The sequence below is a fragment of the Typopeltis vanoorti genome, chromosome 8 (genome assembly GCF_054136105.1).
Source record: "Typopeltis vanoorti isolate ZY-2024b chromosome 8, IOZ_Tvanoo_1.0, whole genome shotgun sequence".
Classification (NCBI taxonomy): Eukaryota; Metazoa; Arthropoda; class Arachnida; order Uropygi; family Thelyphonidae; genus Typopeltis; species Typopeltis vanoorti.
This window is the reverse complement of record NC_143556.1, coordinates 8344449-8364323: the sequence shown is the minus strand read 5'-3', so window position 1 is coordinate 8364323 and position 19875 is coordinate 8344449. Positions and strand designations below refer to the sequence as shown.

General features: G+C 36.7%; 1 protein-coding gene across 1 annotated transcript in view; it reads right to left on the bottom strand.

Annotated features, from left to right (window-relative positions):
* The window catches only part of LOC150103712 (nose resistant to fluoxetine protein 6-like), a 308906-nt gene that overhangs the window by 248014 nt on the left and 41017 nt on the right, over nt 1–19875 (bottom strand). The window lies entirely within an intron of this gene.

The window sequence follows — 19875 nt, the reverse complement described above, 5'->3', positions numbered from 1 at the left end:
AACATCCAAAGCCAATCCATTCCAACCATGCACTACTCCATGAGAAAAAACCCTAGCTCTCACTCCCTTCTTGACAGCATTCATTCTCAACTTCCTTGAATGCCCTTGCATCCTTTCCTGACCCTCCATAAAATGAAAAATTCTATCTACCAAAATTCTGTATAACCTTCTCAGAAGATTGTAAGTCTCAATCATGTCATTCCCTCTTTCTCCTGTTTGCTAGTATCTACAATCTATAAATTCTCAATCTGTTTCCATAATCCAGATATCATTTTTCATACTCTCCTTTACACTCTCTCCAATGTATCACAATCACCAAGGAAACCAGGAGACCAGACCTGCATGCAATAGTCCAAGTGAAGGTCTTATCAAGGCCTTGTAAAGAGGCAAATTACTTCCTTATATTTACATGTCCAGGTTTGTTTCAGCATTGCCACTATTCTCTGAGTTATTTATAATTTTTGCTATACAATCCTTGAACTTCAATGTCCTGTCTAGTAATCCTCCAAGATCCTAGACTTATTCATTTCTTCAACCATAATCCTACCAATATAATACGACATTGGATATCTAATGACTAGAAAGTGCATGACCTTACATTTTTTAATTGAAATCACAGCATTTTCACATGCCCATAATTCCAGCCTATTCAAATCATACTGCAAGTACTATACTACATATCAGCAGCAAATAACTGTATGTCACAAGTCAAATCCCTCCCAATGTCATTAATGTGCAGATTGAATGTCATTAACATGCGGTGGATCAAGGACTAATCCTTAAGGTACACAACTGGTTACCTTGAATCTTGCAGATTCACACCTCCCCATATATGCCTTTTTGATATGTCAGTCAGCCATCCTCTTATCCATGCCAATAGTTTATAATCCAGTCACATATTCTACAATTTATGCAAGTCTTCCAATGTTGTGTTCTGACAAAAGCCTTAGCAAAATCCAAAAGTATCATAGTGTATTCATTACACGAGAATTGAAGCTAAGAAATCAGAGATATTTAATATATTATTGAAAAATTTAAATGCAAACACTGCTGTAGGTTTAGATGGAATATCAGCTCGGGTGTTGTGTGAATGTGCAAAGGAATTGGCAACCCCTCTTGTTTGGATATTTAACTTAAATTTAAACTCTGGTATGGTCCCTAGGGAGTGGAAGTTAGGCAAAGTGGTTCCTTTGCATAAGGGTGGCTCTAAAACTGCAGTAGTTAATTACAGACCAATCACCATCTCAGGAGTAGCGGTAAAAGTATTGGAAAAGTTGGTTAAAGACAAAATTCAAGAATGGGTGGATCAGGATATGATACTCTATAGAGGCCAACATGGCTTTGTTAAAGGTAGATCCTGCCTTAGCAATCTATTAACTTTTCATAATAGAATGACATCTGAGTTGGACAAAGGAACTGGCGACACAGTGGTACTTCTGGATTTTGCTAAGGCTTTTGACAGGATACCCCAGGGAACACTGTTACACAAATTGGAGCAGATAGGAATGGATACTAAATTGGTAATATGGATAGGAGAATGGCTCAGGGAGAGATACCAGAAGGTGGTGTATGGAGGAGCCGAGTCCAGGATGAGGCAGGTGACCAGTGGTGTGCCTCAGGGCTCTGTGCTTGGGCCATTGTTGTTTAATTTGTATATAAATGATATAGGAAATGGCTTACAGGGAAATATTCAGTTGTTTGCTGATGATGCAAAGTTGGGTAGCGCAATAAAAAATCAAGGTTATGTTGAAAGTTTGCAGGATGATTTAAATAAGCTGGTGGAATGGGCAAAAGATAATGATAATGGATGTCAGTTCAATGTGGAAAAGTGTAAAGTTATGCATTTTAGGATTAAAAGATTACCAGCTGTGTACTACATTGATCGAACAGTACTCCAAGAGCTTGATGAGGCTAGGGACTTAGGGGTGTTGGTGTTGGTAGATAGGGAGATGAAGTTCAGAGGACACATTGCTAAGGTGTCCAAGATTGCACATAGGATTACTTGGTTGCTGAGGGACATACTGACATCCAGAGATAAAGAGGTTATTATTCCTCTTTATAAAGCATTGATACTTCCACATTTGGATTACTTTGCTCAGGTCTGGTCACCTGGATTCCTTGGAGATGAGGAGGCTGTGGAGAGGGTTCAGAGAAGAGTGACTAAGTTGGTGAGTGATATAAAAAATGCTCCCTACATTGATAGAGTGAGAACTTGTGGATTGCAGAGGTTGATTGATAGGCGGAGAAGACGGGATATGATACAAACATTTAAATTACTGAAAGGTTTTTATAGGATTGATGCAGGGGAAATGTTTCAGCTGTGTGATAGTGATGGAAGAACAAGAGGTCATCCCTGGAAATTAAAGAAGAGTGTGGTTAACAAGGGTGTGAGAACAAGGTTTTTTGCCTGGAGAGTGGTGAATGAGTGGAATTCATAGCCTGACTTAGTTGTGAGCTCTTGGTCAGTAAATGAATTCAAGAAGAGATAAGACAGATATTGTTTTGCTAGTTTGGGTCTCCTGTGATGAGTCTACTGACTCCATGGAGATACCCGTAATAATAATAATTCAGTGGTAACATTTTTATAGGCTGTGAGCAAGTTGCTAAAAGATGACCTTCCTTTAGTAAACTCATGCTTTCTGTTGCAAAGTAGGGATTCTCTTTCAACAAATTTCTGAATGTAAGCCCTAACCAACTTTTCCAAAATCTTCACCACCACTCCTGATATATTAATTAGCCATAGTTGGAAACGTCGGTCTTTGTGCCACCCTTGTGCAATGGAATTATCATACATCCCCTACTGCAGAATCTTCCATGTTCTGAGACTCAAATTATGTAGCCTAGTTAAAGGAATAAACAGTTCAGCCAAACACTCTTTTAGCACCTATGCTGATATCCCATCAGTTTCTATTGCTGAATTGTTATTCAATTTGTGCAACAGCTCTAATACCTCCTCCTTATGCACCTGAGTTTCTTCATCTAGTGAAGAGGTAGCAGTGAGTTGAATGTTGCATAACCAGGTTGATTGCTTTTAGCAAAATGGGCACTCATTAGTTGAACACCCTCCCACCATCTGCATTCAGAAGAGTTATTCTTCCATATTATTATTTTGTGACACCTCCAGGTAGTCCAAAGACTCATCGAGGGAGGGCACCTACTCTACAACTCTCCGTGTCCACCACTCAATTCACCAACTACAATGAACTGCAACAACCACCATCATCATCTACACCAATGCCATCTACCACTACTAGTATTTTCACAGACAATCACAGACATCCATATGCCACTTGCAGGATTCAAACCCACAGCCTTTTGGTTAGAGGGCAGATATGCTTACCACTAGGCCAACCAGGCTGGCATTCAACTTCCACCTAATGGCAATCATGTGGAAGTTGAATTTCACTGTCCAATATGAGACTGCTGCCCTGTTTACTGAAGACTGGATGCTGCTTGAAAAATTTCTCTCTTAATCTCTAGAGCAGAGTTTCCAGATTATGCAAACATATATAATAAAAAACAAAAATAAGCAATAATAATAAGAACACAATTCCTTAATGTACCCATTGTAGTAATGTGTGATAGGGTTACAACCTTTCATGGGCATTACATAAAAAATATAATATCTTTTACTGTGTTCAAAATATTTTAATAGAAATTGTCACAAAACTATATTTAAAATTATGAAAGCTGCTATATATATATATATATATATATATATATATATATTATAAAAATCACAAAAATACATAAAAATATTATAAAAATTTTTATAATCACACACACATGTGTGTGATTATAAAAATCACACACATGTGTATATATATATATATATATATATATATATATATACATATATATATATATATATATATATATATACACACACACACATGTGTGTGATTTTTGAATTTTTTTGTTATTATGCAAGAATAGACAATAGGCAGATAACAGGAACTACCATGCTAACCATTCAGATGTTGACTATCCTACTAAACAAGAAAAACAAATATATCTCTAGAGTCAGCTATAAATCTGTATGTTGCTAGTGGAAAGTCTGCAAAGTCTGGTGGTGAAAATGTAATGATCTGCAGCTGTTTCTCCTATTATGGCTTCAAACTTTCAGTTGTATTGAGTACAAAGGGGAGATAATGCAATGTTTCATTAAAATGCAGTGGTTTTCAGGAGTGAATCCATAACAATGAAATCTTAACATAACAATATTAGTATTATTATTATGATTCAGGCCTTTATGGAGTCACAAGACTCATCATGGGAGGTCCATCCTAGAAAATACAAGGTCTATCATACCACTCCTTGAAATCATTGTCTGTTTACCTTCTCACCACTCTATCAGGTAGTGCATTCCATGACTAAACCACTCTCTGTGCAAAGAAACCACTCCTCATCCTCTTGCTCACGACTTCCTTTAGTAACTTCCAGGGATGGCCCCTTATCCTCGCTCCTTCCCTCTGTTCCAACAAATGAAAGACCACCCCCACTTTCAACCATGTAACCATCTTTCAACAGTTTAAAAATCTCAATCATATCACCTCTCTCCTCTTCTATCTACCAAACTCAGCAGTCCACATTTGCTCAGCCTATCTTCATGACTAACACTGTACAGTCCTGCTACCATCTTTGTTATCTGCATGGATAATTTACCCCCTTCAAATCCTGGGGAGCAAATTTGAAAAAGTGTGGTCTGATAGGGCTTTATACAATGGAATGAGTTACTGTGCTTGTTTACAAATGCCAGAAGTATCAGAAATAAGGGAGATGAAATGGTTTCACTGAGCTTATTTGCTCCAAAATCATTGCATTAAGTGAAACATGGTTGAATGAAGATGATATTCTAATAGAAATGGAAAGATATGGTATTTTTATTGAGGATAGAAATGACAAGGGAGAGAGGAGTGCTGCTGATGATAGCAAACAATTATGTCCACATAAAGTAGACATATTTAGTGGGATGTTTCTATAGGCTAAGAAATGCAGAGGAAGATGATTCTGAAATGTTCAGAGATGAGACAAGTGAGGATGTTGATAATAATAGATAACTTTAACTATGGAAGTATTTTTTTAATTAGGAATTAAACAACACATTTGGATTTCTGTGCACAGGTTACCTTCTTACTGGTGATAAGGAAACATTGGAGGAGTGCATAAGCAAATACCTCTGTCTCAATAACCAAGTCTGTCTCAGAATTCTAGAATATTAAGCATGAGGACATTGAGAGAATGTGATCTTCTGAACTTGGCAGATAGGAGGAGTGATATGATAGAAACATATAAGTTGGTGAGAAAAACTTAGACAGGGAATTATTACATAGGACAATAGGTGATGCGAGAATGAATAAGAGGTCATTCCTGGAAACTGTACAAAAGTTCATGTGAATAAAGAGGTGAAAAAGAGATTTTTTGCTTGGCTGGTGGTGAGCTAGTGGAATGCACTGCCAGAGTGGCAGCAAGTAGCTGCCACTCTACTTACACTGAATGTGTTTGATAGCTATTATTGTCTGTGAGTGTCTGATAACTCCTGCAATGAGTTTTCAGACTCCATTGAGGGTTGGAAGTAATTCTGATCCCTGGAAGCTATGAAAAGAAGCTATGAGCAAGAGGGTGTGAGGAGTAGTTTCTTTGCATGGAGGGTGGTTGAACTGTGGAATGCATTGCCTGATAGTGTAGTGAGAACAAGAACAGTCAATGAGTGGTATGATAGAATTTGTTTCCTAGGAAGGACCTCCCATGATTAGTCTTTTGACTCGGTGGAGGCCTGAATAATAATAATAATAATAAAGAAAGCATGGTCTAAAATATGTAACTTATATTATTGCAAAACTGTAAAGAGTATACTTAGAAGAGGAGGAAGGCATTTCAGATATACAAAGAGCAGTATATCTAGAAGGATAAAAATTGTAATCAAGGGCAATGAGCACTTCAGAAATATTGAAGTGTTTGTATTTAGTTTCCTCAAAAATACAAAGCTGTCTTAATACTTCACATAGTGTAGTATATAAAAACATTTATTACTACAGAAATTAATTCAGTTACTGGTTTTAAAGCCTGATATGAAATACTAAAATTGAAAGTAAATATTAAATTTCATCTCAGTTTCCACATATGTAATTAGGCCAAATGGCATATTTAAGGCCAAGTAATTTAGATTTTGGTATTAATATAAGATCTAAAGCAGAGCATATAATAGTCAGGAGACACACACAGAATCCTCAAGAGCCAAATGCTCCAGATGGTTACATACAGCCTTTAACAGTATATAATAAAATAATAATAACTTTTCATAGTAAAGCTATTGTGTTCTAAATAAACTCATCTCATCTCATCTGATTGGTAATGGGTTGAGTCCACTAAGAAGAAAGGTTCTCCACTTATCGCGATCTTTAGCCATCTCAATCATGACTCTATAGCTGGGTAGATGTGAATGTTCTTTCAGCAACTTTATCCAAGTATTTCTTGGTCTGCCTCTAGGTCTTTTTCTTTCAATATATCCATTCAGAGCTAAATATGGGAGTCTATGAGGGGCCATTTTCTCTGAATATGACCAAACCATCTCATAAACTAGGGTGACCATATATATAATACAAGAAAATAAGGATGCTCATGGTAAGATGATATAAATTAATTGTCATACTAATTAAAAAAATCCTATTGCTCATTTCATGCCATCCAGTCATAACTGCTTAGCTTGATTAAAATTAACATGAGTTACTTATTTATTGTCATCTTAGTCTCACATTAACACTGTCAAATTATACACATTTTTATTGAGATGTTCCAGGACATACACTCCTAATATCTCTGTCATATTTTTTAGATTACTAAATTTCTTCCAAAAGTCATGACTGTTCCTTTATGAAATTGCAAAAGTCCACATAAGAAATGTCTTTAAAATGTGTTTTTGTTATTAATATTGCCTGTACATATTTATTTATAGATACTTATATGGTATACACATGTAGAAACAATATAGATTTTATTCAAAAACTCTGATATATTTCATCCAACATAGCAGGGGCATCAGAGAGAAAGACCAGTAACTACATTCAAAACATAAATCATAAGAATGAATCATGTAGCGTGTGCTTACTAGTGTCCAGTATTCTGAATACAAAACTCACAATGTGTATTATGTCCCCAAAATTAATGTCTTCATTTTTCATTGTCAGGATTGTCTCAGTCCACTAGTCATCACACCACATTTCTTCAATGATGAATCTTAGGTTCACATATATTCTTTCCATGATTCACTTCATTGAGTAGTCCATCTTCATCTACTACTTGTAGCGTGTTAATGTCAATTTTGGATATGTTTTGGACATCTGCTGAACAGCACACGAAAATGGAAAGATATTTAACAAAACCCATGTAATGTTATATAGCTCTGCAAAAGGCTTGGCTCAGTTTGCACGTATTCTAGGAAAGTGTTATAGAAATTGTTAACAGTTTCAGAAAATTCAACATCTCTTATGACAGCATACTCTATCATGTGGTTTTTGATGTCCAAGACAGTGAATGTGAAAAAATTTCTTTTTATTGAGCATTTTTTTCTGTCACAAGAATTAGTTCATGTGCTACTTCACTTTCACAAATGTCCTCTCATTCAATGTTGTTATTACATATTTTAAGTTGACTGTGAATGAACTTGAACCAGAGAAGAAAATGTGGATTATTAAAAAAACTCCCTCAAGAGTTTGGAGCTTTTATCTTGTGGTAGAAAATATGACTTGAGACTGAAACATTTCAATTATTCTTTCAATAGTAGATAGCATGGAAAGCCATCACATCTTTACACCTCCTAAAACTTATTATTACGGGTGACTCTAGGGAGTCGTTAGACTCATGGAGGGAGGTCCTAAACATCATGTCCACACAACTATTTGACATTCTCACAGTATCTATCATACCTTGCCTTGAACTCACTCACTGTCATAGCACCCACAACAGACTCTGGCAGCTTATTCCACTCATTTACCACTCTAAAAGTAAAGAACCAAGCTCTAACACTCTTGCTAACCACACTCTTGCGCAGCTTCCATAGATGTCCCCTAGTTCTCCCACCACCAGTCCTGATCTCAAAAATATCCTCTGAATTGATCCTATAGAAACCCTTCAGCAATTTGAATGTCTCAATGATATCTCCCTTTTCTGCCTATCAACCAATTTCTGCAACCCACAAATCTTCAACCTGTTCTCATAAGGTTCATTCCATAGACCTGCTATCATCTTGGTCACTCACCTCTGGATCCTCTCCACCTCCTCCCTATCAAGAAGAAACCTAGGTTACCAAATCTGGGCACAGTAGTTGAGATGAGGTCTTATTAAGGCTCGGTACAGAGGAACAATAACTTGCTTGTCTCTGCTCATCAAAGTATTTTTCAACAACCAAGTGAGTTGATGAGCTGATTTAGCCACTTTTGCAATGTGCCCCCTGAACTTCATCTCCCTATCTACCAACACTCCTAAGTCCCTGGCCTCATCAATCTCCTGGAGTACAGTTCCACCAATTTTAGCAGCAGTATGGTATATTGCTGCTAATCTTTTCACCCCAAAATGCATAACCTTACATTCTGTCACATTAAATTGATATCCATTCTCCTTAGCTCAGAACTTTAATCCATCCAAATCATCCTGCAAGCTTTTGACATCTTCTGCATTCACTATTGCCCTACCCAACTTTGCATCATCAGCGAACAAATGAACTGTTCCTCTTAGATCCTTCCCTATATCGTTAATGAACTTGCTTGTGTTTCACTTCAAAAAAATTGAAGAAGGATTTCAGTGCCCCAACTCTAATTGTGAAAACATGAAAATGCTGAAACACTTTGTTAATAACTGATTACACATTAATTTTCAACATAACTGCACTGTTTTCAAAGTATTATGTATGATATCGCAGCACAGTCTACTGCAAAGATGTATCCTATGACACCCTTCCAAAAGGTTACACACCACTAACATATCACCCCTCTTTCTCCTGTTTACCATGGTCTATAGTCCACATACTCTCATTCTATCTTTGTAATTTATATTCGACAATTCCAATATTATCAAGGTGGTGACCACATTTACGCACAGCAGTCCAGGTGCAATCATATCAAGGCTTTGTAAAGAGGAAAAATGAGTTCCATATCTTTACATATCAATGTTCATTTCAACATCAAAATTATTATTATTATTATTATTCAGGCCTCCATGGAGTCAAGAGACTCATCATGGGAGGTCATTCCTAGGAAAAACAGTCTATCATACCACTCCTTGAACTCATTGACCGTTCTTGCTCTCATCACTCTATCAGGCAATGCATTCCACTGTTCTACCACCCTCCACACAAAGAAACCACTCCTCACCCACTTGTTCGCAGCTTCCTTTCATAACTTCCAAGGATCGCCCCTCATCTTTGCTGCTCCACCAAGTGAAAGACTCCCCAGTGTCCACCCTGTAACTGCCTCTCAACAGTTTAAAAGTCTCAATCATATCACCTCAACTTCTTCTATCCACCAAACTCTGCAGTCTGCATTCCCTCAGGTGATCCTCATAATTAACATTGTACAGTTCCGAAACTATCTTTGTTGTCTGCCTCTGCACCCTTTCCAAAGTTAATTTATCCCCTTCAAATCCTGGGGACCAAATTTGAGAATAAGTCTAAGTGTGGTCTGAACAGGGTCTTATACAATGGAATGATAACTCTTAACTCTGCAGATCATCGTCTTTCTCAGTATTGCAGCAATCCTCTGGGTTACCTTCACCACCTTTGCAATATGTTCCCTGAATTTCAGTTTTCTATCAATCATCATCCTCAGATCCCTTATCTACTCGAATTCCTCCAAGGCAGAGATGCAATCTCAATTATAATCAGCTCTTCTGATGCTATGACACCAAAACCAAAACTCTTGAACCTCTTGTTCCCTCTATTACACGTTGCTTAAGACATCTTTCCCTCAAGAATTCCAGAAATTCCATTCCCTTGATACTACATGCATTTTCCATTTCCCAACTTATACTGCTGTAGTTAAAATCTACCATAACAATAATTTTTCTTGCACTTGCCCAGCTCAACTGCCTAAACATCTCCTGCTTTCTACCCTTTGTGCTCCTTGGCTTGTAGCAACATCCCATTAAATATCCTGTCTCCCACCTCTACCTCACACCATATGCTTTCAAGATCATTAGTGTCACTGCCTTCCAAATCCTCCACTCTTATAGGACATAAGTCATCACTTATCATAAGCACTATTCCGCCTCCCACATTTTCCCCTCCTATCCTGCCAAAAAATGCTGTACCATGCTACTTCTATTCCTCTTTCTTTTAAGGTTACACGGTGATCAGCATTCATATTTCCGAATTTAGAGACACAAAACACATGTGTTGAAATGACTATTTTACTTATTATTAATAAAATAACACTTGACGTTTCGACCCCTCTATAGATGTCATCATCAGAAGGACACGTGTATAGGAAACCAAGCTACATACTCTTGCACTCTATAAGATAAACTAAATCTACACTGTTAATTAATCTTTTTCTTAGCCTGATCTCTAGTGATAAAAAAAATTTTTTTAATTAAAAAAATAAAATTAAAATAAATAAATAATTAATTAATAAATAAAAAACTACAATAAACTCTGCTAAAGTCCTCCTGTACTAAGATTACTAAGATTCTTCTGGATTTGTACAGTTCAGATTGTTACACTGTAATTTTCTTCTGGACTTGTACAGTTCAAGTTGTATTGATGAATGTTAAAAAAAAAAAAAAAAAAAAAAAACACTTCAAGTCTTCTTGTATTGAGAATTTTATTTTATTCTATTTTTTGGCTTGTTCTAGTTGCTATAAAGGCTGCAAATGGGTTCTCCACATCCTTGAATGGTTAGACCATCATTTTGTTCAGATTTGGATTATGTTTGAGCATTTCACATCCTTCTTTGAATTTCCTCTCGAATCAGGTTTTGTTTCGGTGTAGTACTTGGTAGCTTTCCAATCATTTCTGTGGTATGTTTAGAGTGCGTGGTCAGAAAGGCCGGTTTTTCCAAAATGGAGGTATTTAATGTGTTGTTTGTGTTCATCCTTCTTAATTCGGATAGTTCGCCTTTGTACAACAGAACCTCATATCTTCTTTGAATTCCTGTAGTATCTTTCAAGAGCTCAAATTATAAAAACATGTCAAGGAGCAAAAAAGTTCCACTAAATATTCCTTTACTTCACATGCTAATATATTTCATTTGTCCCTCAGTGGTGCACTCAGGATTTAATCTTGGGGGGAGGGGGTGAGTTAAGTATATGATTTATGAATACACACTACGCATTGCATACGACCTATTACTGAGCATCTGCAGTGATCACTAATACATGATATCCATGATCTTCTTTGACAAATGGGCAAACGAAGTAGCACGCGGTCTGATGGAGCAATACTTCGTTTGCCTCGCGTTCAACAGTGGCCGTGATTCCCGAGAGCTATAGAGTATTCTCACCATATGTGACTGACTGCTAATTCATAAGTAGTATAGAAATAGAAGCCATGACAGAATATAAATAAAAAAATAATAATTTTAATTAGAAAAATATTTTTGGAAACTTTTCTAGTATTTTTTTTTCTTTTGGGGGGAAGCCAGGGCCCCTTGTTCCCCTCCCTGTGTGTGCCACTGGTCCCTACTGCTGAATTCTTAATGTACCAATTCTTCAACTCACTTTCATGCATCTCTATCTTTTCATCCAATATACGAGGGTAGTCTGAAAAGTTCTTGGCCTCGACCATAGACGGCAACACTATTGGCAAGATTTTTTTCTCTTAAGTTGGTGCATCCATGTGAAATTGCAAGTGATTCTATCAAGTAATTTGATTTATACAGCTGTCTGAAGCAAAAGTGTTAACTGTATCCCTTGAAATGGATAAAATTGAGTATTGTGCAGTTATAAAATTCTATGTAAAAGAAGGTTTAACAATAAACAAAATTCATTTGAAGTTCATAAAAGTTTACGGGCACTCTTTTTCTTTGTTTTCAACAATTAAGAAATGGGCTGCTAAATTAAACGTGACGATCCACGTGAAGAACATCCAAAAAGTGTAACAACACCAGAAATAATTGATCAAGTGCACGATATGGTATTGGATGACCAGCGAGTCAAAGTGCATGAAATTTCTGAGACTATTGGCATTTCAAAAGAATGTGTAGGATATATTTTGCATGAAGAATTGCATATGAAAAAGTTTTACGCAAGATGGGTGCCGCGCTTGCTAACAGCAGATCAAAAATGCACTCGCATGAAAATCTCTGAACAGTGCTTGTAGCATTTTAACCGAATAAAACTGATTTTGTGTGTAGATTTATTACTATGGATGAGACTTGGATTCACCATTGCATGCCAGAATCCAAACAGCAGTCAAAACAGTGAATAGAAGCTGGTTGTTCATCACCAAAGAAGACAAAGTCGGTTCCATCAGCAAGAAAGGTCATGGCATCGGTGTTTTTGATGCTAAAGGCATTTTGTTTATTAATTATCTTGAAAAGGGTAAAACAATAACCGGGGAATATTATTCCAATCTTTTAACCAGACTAGATGAAAAGATTTGTGAGAAAAGACTTGGTTTGTAGAAGAAAAAAATCATCATGACAATGTACCTGCCCACAAAGGTGTTTTGGCAATGGGAAAGTTAAGGGATCTGCACTATGAATTGTTGGAACATCCACACTATTCCTCAGATTTGGCTCCCTCTGACTTCTATCTCTTCCCAAAACTAAAACTCTTCCTCGCTGGTCAAGGTTTTCTTTAATGAAGAGGTGATTGCAGCTATAGAGGGGTATTTTGTAGATCTTACTGAGAACCACTACAGGAATGGGATAATGGCGCTGGAGCATCGCTGGAATAAATGTATTAGTCTTAAGGGAGATTATTTTGAAAAATAAAAATAATTTTGAAATTATATATTTGTTTTTTCATTGTTAGGCTGAGAACTTTTCAGACCACCCTCGTAGTAGTAGCACTGTGTTCTATGCTACATATGCGTAGTTGATATATCTTAGCAAAGTGAGCACCTATTAACTGAATAATCCCAACAGCTTCTGATACAAGAGTATCATCTGCATTTAGCATAGTTATTCTTCCACATTCATTCTTTTGTATCACTTTTAGCCTGTGCAACCAATTTCTTTTCATATTCCAATTTAACTATCCATAGAATACTCATTCTTTTCAATCTTATTCTACCGATATTCCTTTCACATCATCATCATCTTCTTCTTATGAATCTCTTGCTTATTAAGGTTACACATCCATTTCACTCCCCTATTTGTTTTTTGAACTATAGAGATGCATTCAGATACCACCTGATTTAAGCACTTTTTCAAAGATTCCCAAGCATTGATGATACTTTTCCCATTCAGTAATTAATACCATAGAACCAAAAATAGTAATTCTCCTAAGCTGATTATTATTATTATTATTATTATTACTTGACACCTCCAAAAGTCCAAAAACTCATCAAGGGAGGGCATCTACTCCACCGCTCTGTAGATGCTGTGGAGTAGATGTCTCTGTCTCCACCACTCAATCCACCAACTACAACGAGCCTCAATTACAACAATATCATCTACTGCCAACCACTACCACTACTATTTTCACAGACAATCACAAACATCTATGCCCACAGTGGAATTCGAATCCACAGCTATCTAGCTGGAGAGCGGATATGCTAACCACTCGGCCAACCAGGCCAGTATTATTATGTGACACCTCCAGGGAGTCCAAGACTCATCAAGGGTGGGCTCTCTCCACAATTCTCTGTCTCTACGACTCAATCCACCAACTACAACGAACCGGAACTACACCAATGCCATCTACCACCCGCCACCACTAGTATTTCCACAGACAATCACAAACATTCATGCCCATGGCGGAATTCGAACCCGCAACCTTTTGGCTGGAGAGATACGCTAACCACTAGCGGATATGATAGGCCAGCATAATGATTTCCTGTTTTCCTGCTTTGTTTATGATTTTATTATTTCCTGCTTTGTAGTTCGGCATGTAACCTGCCCTGATTGGAACATCTATATCATTGCTACTTCCCATTCAAGTATGGAATGATGGCTGTCACCAACTGGTGGCAAAGTAGTTGCATTCTTAGCTGTGACCTCTTCTGATGTCATGATCAAATCTAACACTCTTTAACTCAAGTTCCTTCTTTCACATGCTGCTTGAGAAAGTTGTTTTGCAACAACTCAATAAATTCTCCTCCATCATTCTTATCACAAGAGTTCTCTTCTATCCAAACAATGTTTGAATAACTTCAGTCACCCTTTATGATTACTCATTTAGGATAATTTGGTGATGCATTTCATTGGCCCAGTGTGGTCACTGAACTCTCAGATCTTTAGCAACACCCAACCACATATTTCATCTTGTTGACCTCCACATCAGATAGCCTTGTACTCACTGCTACATGGGACATTACCATTACTGCTTTAATGAGTATGTACCCTAAATGGAGATTCAAGTCATCTAATATCATCGATAATACTCTCCTCCTCTCCTATCTTCTGTCATTACCAAAAATGCTATACCTTTTACACTTGTTTCCAGTTACTATATCCAATTCTGAGAGCCAAGTTTAAATAATGAAAACAATTTTAGGCCACAGTGCATTTGCCAAAGCAACAAACTCGATCACATTATTTCTAATGGTCCTGGCATTTGTGTATAGACATAAAAAATTACCATCTGGCTTTATCTTATACTTAAATTTAAAGCTTGCTTGGCCCAGTTTGACAGCATTCTTTTTTTTAACTCCCTAGATACACTCAAAAGGTTCACTCAAAGCACACATTTCCACTCCTTCACAAGTGAGTAGAAATGGTGCTTATCCATGACATAAATAAATTTATCGCATATGCATACCATACATGATTTACACACACACGTACACACACACATTTTGATCTAGAAAAAGATGCCTTTTTCTAGATCAAAGAAGATCTAGAAAAAGGCACTGGGCAGAAACAGAACATCTCAGAGAAATAGATCAAAGAAGATCAATTAGCTGAATTTTCTTCTTCTTCTGTTAGGAGCATGCAGGATCAGGTGAAAAACTCACCCATATCTCAGAACAGTCTCTCTGACCACTTATATCATCATCATCAACAACTAGAAGAAGTACTCTCATGTGATGTAGAGGATACTTCTTCTAGGTATAACTAGTCTTCTGATTACAATGTGGCCTTGATATTGTCCTCCCTTCACATCCTCTATGATCTGAATCCCTCTAAGCTTGATCTGTAGAGTGAATGGTAGCAAGATTGTTTGCTAGGTGGCTGGGATCCTCCTGATGCACCATCCAATTTGGTCCCATGTACTATATAGCGGCTTCTTACAGAAATGATTTAGTGTGGTAAACTGAAATGGAGACATCTGGGATCTGGGGGCATGTTTTAGCATTATTTTTTTTTTATTTGCTTACTAAGAAATTATACTTGACAAGATATTATATTCTTATTTATATCTTTTACCCAAGAACAAGCAAACAAATATTTGATCATGAAGTAACCTCATGACTAAGCTAAATTTATATGGAGGCAATGACTTTGAATCAAATTACTATCTTTTTCTTCTTCCTCTTTATAGCATTTCTTTCCCTCTTGGTGCATAGTCTGCAATGATCATGTGACGGGGAAAATCCCAACTGGCTTGCTGCAGTCTGGCATTGGGGAGGGGGAAGGGGGAGGACAATTTTTGTGTCTGTAGATGCCTTGTGTTCATGGGGCTGGTTTGCCTGTTCTAGTGGATAAAAAAAAAAACTTTACCTCTGTATGAGACCGGCTACATCTTTAGTCAAAGAGACCAGATAAAGGTTCTTTGCATCTTGGACGGGAATCGAACGCAAGTCTTTCTGACCAAAGGGCTTTGCCTATACTGACTGAGCTGTGGAAGCTTTCAAATCAAATTATTGTAGCATCCCACAATGCACTAGACACTTCCTTTTGGACATTTATTTGCCATGCATCATTGGAATCACTAATAAAACCAATTTAGATCTGTTGAACAATTTGTTAAAGGTGCATCAGGATTGTAAAAAAAGAACAATCAAAAATAACTCATCCCCGTAAACATCAGTCACTCCATGATATGGATCACTATGTTGGCTATGTCATGCTGTGATCACTATGTCATGATCAGCATGACTAGTCTCAGATTACAAAATAGCTGAAATACAAGTTAACGGATGGGTGAAACTTGCTTTGCAATAAATATATTTCACTTTACATGAGTGAACATATTTTATTTTAAAGAAATCAAGAAAGATGTAATTGTCTTAAAAAAAAAAAGGGAAAAAAAGGAGTTGAAGTTGAATTTTTTTCTTTTAATAAAAAGATACAATCCGACCACAGATGCGAGACCCCTTAACACACTTCTGTGCATGGCAGAAGAAAGTGAATCCATTCCAATAATAGAGTAATCAATGCATTAAGTGGGATGAGTTTGTTTATTATAGCACGTCAGAAAATTGGCTCTTTTTTTTATGAACATTCTAGTTTTTAAAGTGGTAACTATTTTGCTAGTACAACAGTTGGAAAATTTTATGTATAAAGCATGTGATTTCGCATGAATTGATTCTTCTTGGCACTGTGCCAGCTAGGGTTCTTGCAACTCTGAACAGATTATATGTATGATGGAAATCCTGCATCTATGTTTTACTAAAGTATTTTTAATTTTTTTTTAAGTTTACACACACACACACACACACACACACACACACACACACACACACACACACACACACACACACACACACACATCATTTTAATAGAGAGAAAGCTGTGCACATAGAATATGAATATACTGCAAAACGGGTTTGGAATGTACCTAAATTCACAGATCTCCATGCAAAAAAACCAGCTTCTCACTCCTCCCTTGCTCACACCCTTCTCATACAGCTTACAGGAATGACCTCATGTTCTCCCCCCCCCCATCTCCCACCATTTTATGAAAGAAGTCTTCAACATTAATCCAATAACAACCCCTTACCAATTTGTGCATCTCTATCACATCACCCTCTATCCACCAGACTCTGCAAATTGCAACTTCTCAACCTTACTTCATACTCAGCATTACAGAAACCAGAAACTACTTTAGTCGATTGTCTCTGAACCCTTTCCAATATCTCTTCATCCTTTTTGAAAACAAGGTGACTAAATTTGCACACAGTAGACTTTATGCTGTCTAATCTAATCAAGGTTTCATACAATGCAACCAGAATCTCCTTATTGTGAGTGGTTAAGGATGTAAGTCTATGTCCTCTGCATCATTGCTAGAATGCATCACAATATTGGCAATGCGTCCTCTAAATCTTACATCCTTAACCACTATCACACCAATTTTTATTCTTATTTACTCCACCTCCAACAATATATATCCCCACTAAGAGTAAATTTTGCATCCCGTTTTTGTTTTCTAAATTCTAACTTGTATTTGGCAACATTGAGCTGACATCCCCACTCCTGTACCCATTCAATCAGTACATTCAAGTCTTCTTATAAGCCACAACATCTGCTCTACTCCTCAGAGTTCTTCCCAACATTGCAGCATCTTTAAAGAAGTGAATATCTCTATGCAAATCTCCTCCAATATTATTAACACAGTATAAACAACAGTAGCTGTAAAACAGACCCACTAGTGACATTTCTCTTCCAAGATATTGCTCCCTCATACTCAAACCTGCTGATACCTATCAGATAGCACTCCAATCCAAAGCACTAGTCTAATATCCAACCCCATTCTCTCTAGTTTGATTATCAACTTATGCTGTGGTAATCTATCAAAAGCCAATGTGAAATCTTAGTATTTACTAATGCATATCCATCTCCCTCATCCAATGTATCTGTCACCTTATTGTAATAAGTAAGTATATTACTAAAACATGACCTCCCTTTAGCTAATTTGTGCAGTCCATCAAAGATAACAGCATTGTTCTTAAGCCTGTTTTTGATCCTGGTTCTCAGTAACCTCTCCAACACTTGACACACAGATTAGCCTATAATTTAATGCTTGAATTTTGTCACCTTCTTTATGAAGCATAATCTTGCCTTTCTTCCACTCTTTTGGAACTTGATTGAATGTAAAACTCACACTAAACAAATATGTCAAAGCAGATGTCGACTCCCTGGCACATTCCTTCAAAAATGCAGTGATATATCATCAAGTCACACAGCCTTATTAATATCACGTGTGTTTAATTCCCCATATACTTTTCCTCACTCAAAGTCAATCTCTCCTCCTGATAATTAAAGTGCCTCCGTAGCACAATAAGAAGAATAATGGTACACCCTTTGATTGGAAAAGGCCTAAATTTGATTCTCATCATGATGAGAGGAATCTTTATATTGTTCTTTTCAATTGAAGGGGAGTTGGCTGATCTCATATGGAGGTAGCAGGGTTTTTCCTCTTGGAAACTCAGGTTTTTCATCCCACGTACAGAAAAATTAGCCTTGAGAACACATGCAATTTACAGACAAAAAATACTTGTGATGGTGGTGGTGGTGGGCAGTAGATGGCAATAGTGTAGGTGAATCCCCGGGTAACTAGCTCACATTGCCATTGGAAACTATACCTTGGAACTTTAAACTGCAGGACTCTGAGCAGTGGAGCACGGCTAACTGAACTAACTGAAGAGATAAAACAACTCAAATGGGATATTCTTGGATTGTGAAGTTATACATAATGGTAAAGAAATTCTTCAATTAAAAAATGGAGACATACTGTATTATAGAGGCCAAGATAAGGAAAGAATTGGTGGAGTTGGATTCATGATCAACAAAAAATTGAAGAACAACATAATAGAATTTGACAAAATAGCTGATCGAATAGCAAGTATTGTTGTTCAAATCTCAAAAAGATACACTCTTAAGATCATCCAAGTCTATGCACCAACAATAAGTCATACTGATGAAGAAATTGAAGCCTTCCATCATGATGTATCCCAAATTTACAATAAAGGAAAACATCATTTCAGAATTGTAATGGGAGACTTTAATGCTAGAAATGAAGAGAAATGAAACAATCAAAACTACAGAATAAAATTGAATACAGTAATCCCTCGATTAGTGTGTTTTCGATTAGTGCATGATTTTTTTCGATATACAAATTCGATTAGTGGCCTCTAAAATTCGATCAGTGCGCCTATATACATCTTAAAAATAAATGTTACAGATTTAAAAATTTTCCATCCATACATTTTTTATGGCTAACTATTTTAAAAAATCACTCACTAGAATAAAATAATTTAGTTACCTATTTAAAACATTTTACAAAGTTATTTTTAATGGCCTACTACACTACTTTCATGTACATTATGTATACTATGTTACAAAATTTACCGCCAATATTTATGTCGTCTGCTATAGTACACCCACAGATTCGAAACCCTTCAACACTTCTGCGCATGTCACAAAAAGGAGAATCCATTCCGATAATAGGGTAATCAATCCTTCTTCTAGGATGAGTTGTTTATTATTACACATCGGAAAATTAACTTCTCTTTTATGATCATTGTAGTTTTTAAAATGGTAACTATTTTGCTTGTATAACAGTTCAGAAATTTTATCTATAAAGCATGTGATTTCGCGTGTTGGCGACCGATTCGTACGTCCTTCATTTCTTTGTCACCTTCAGCATGATTCGACTATTCTTTGCACCAAGACAAGCGAAGCTGCACAAAAGTGTGGGCGTACTATAATTACATAACGTTTTGATGGTCGTATCTTGTGCCTCCTTTGCAATGTTATACGAGTGTGTTTTCCTTACTTTTTTATTTTAAACTATTTTCCCAAGCTTTAATCATGAGTAAAAGAATTAGTGAACAAA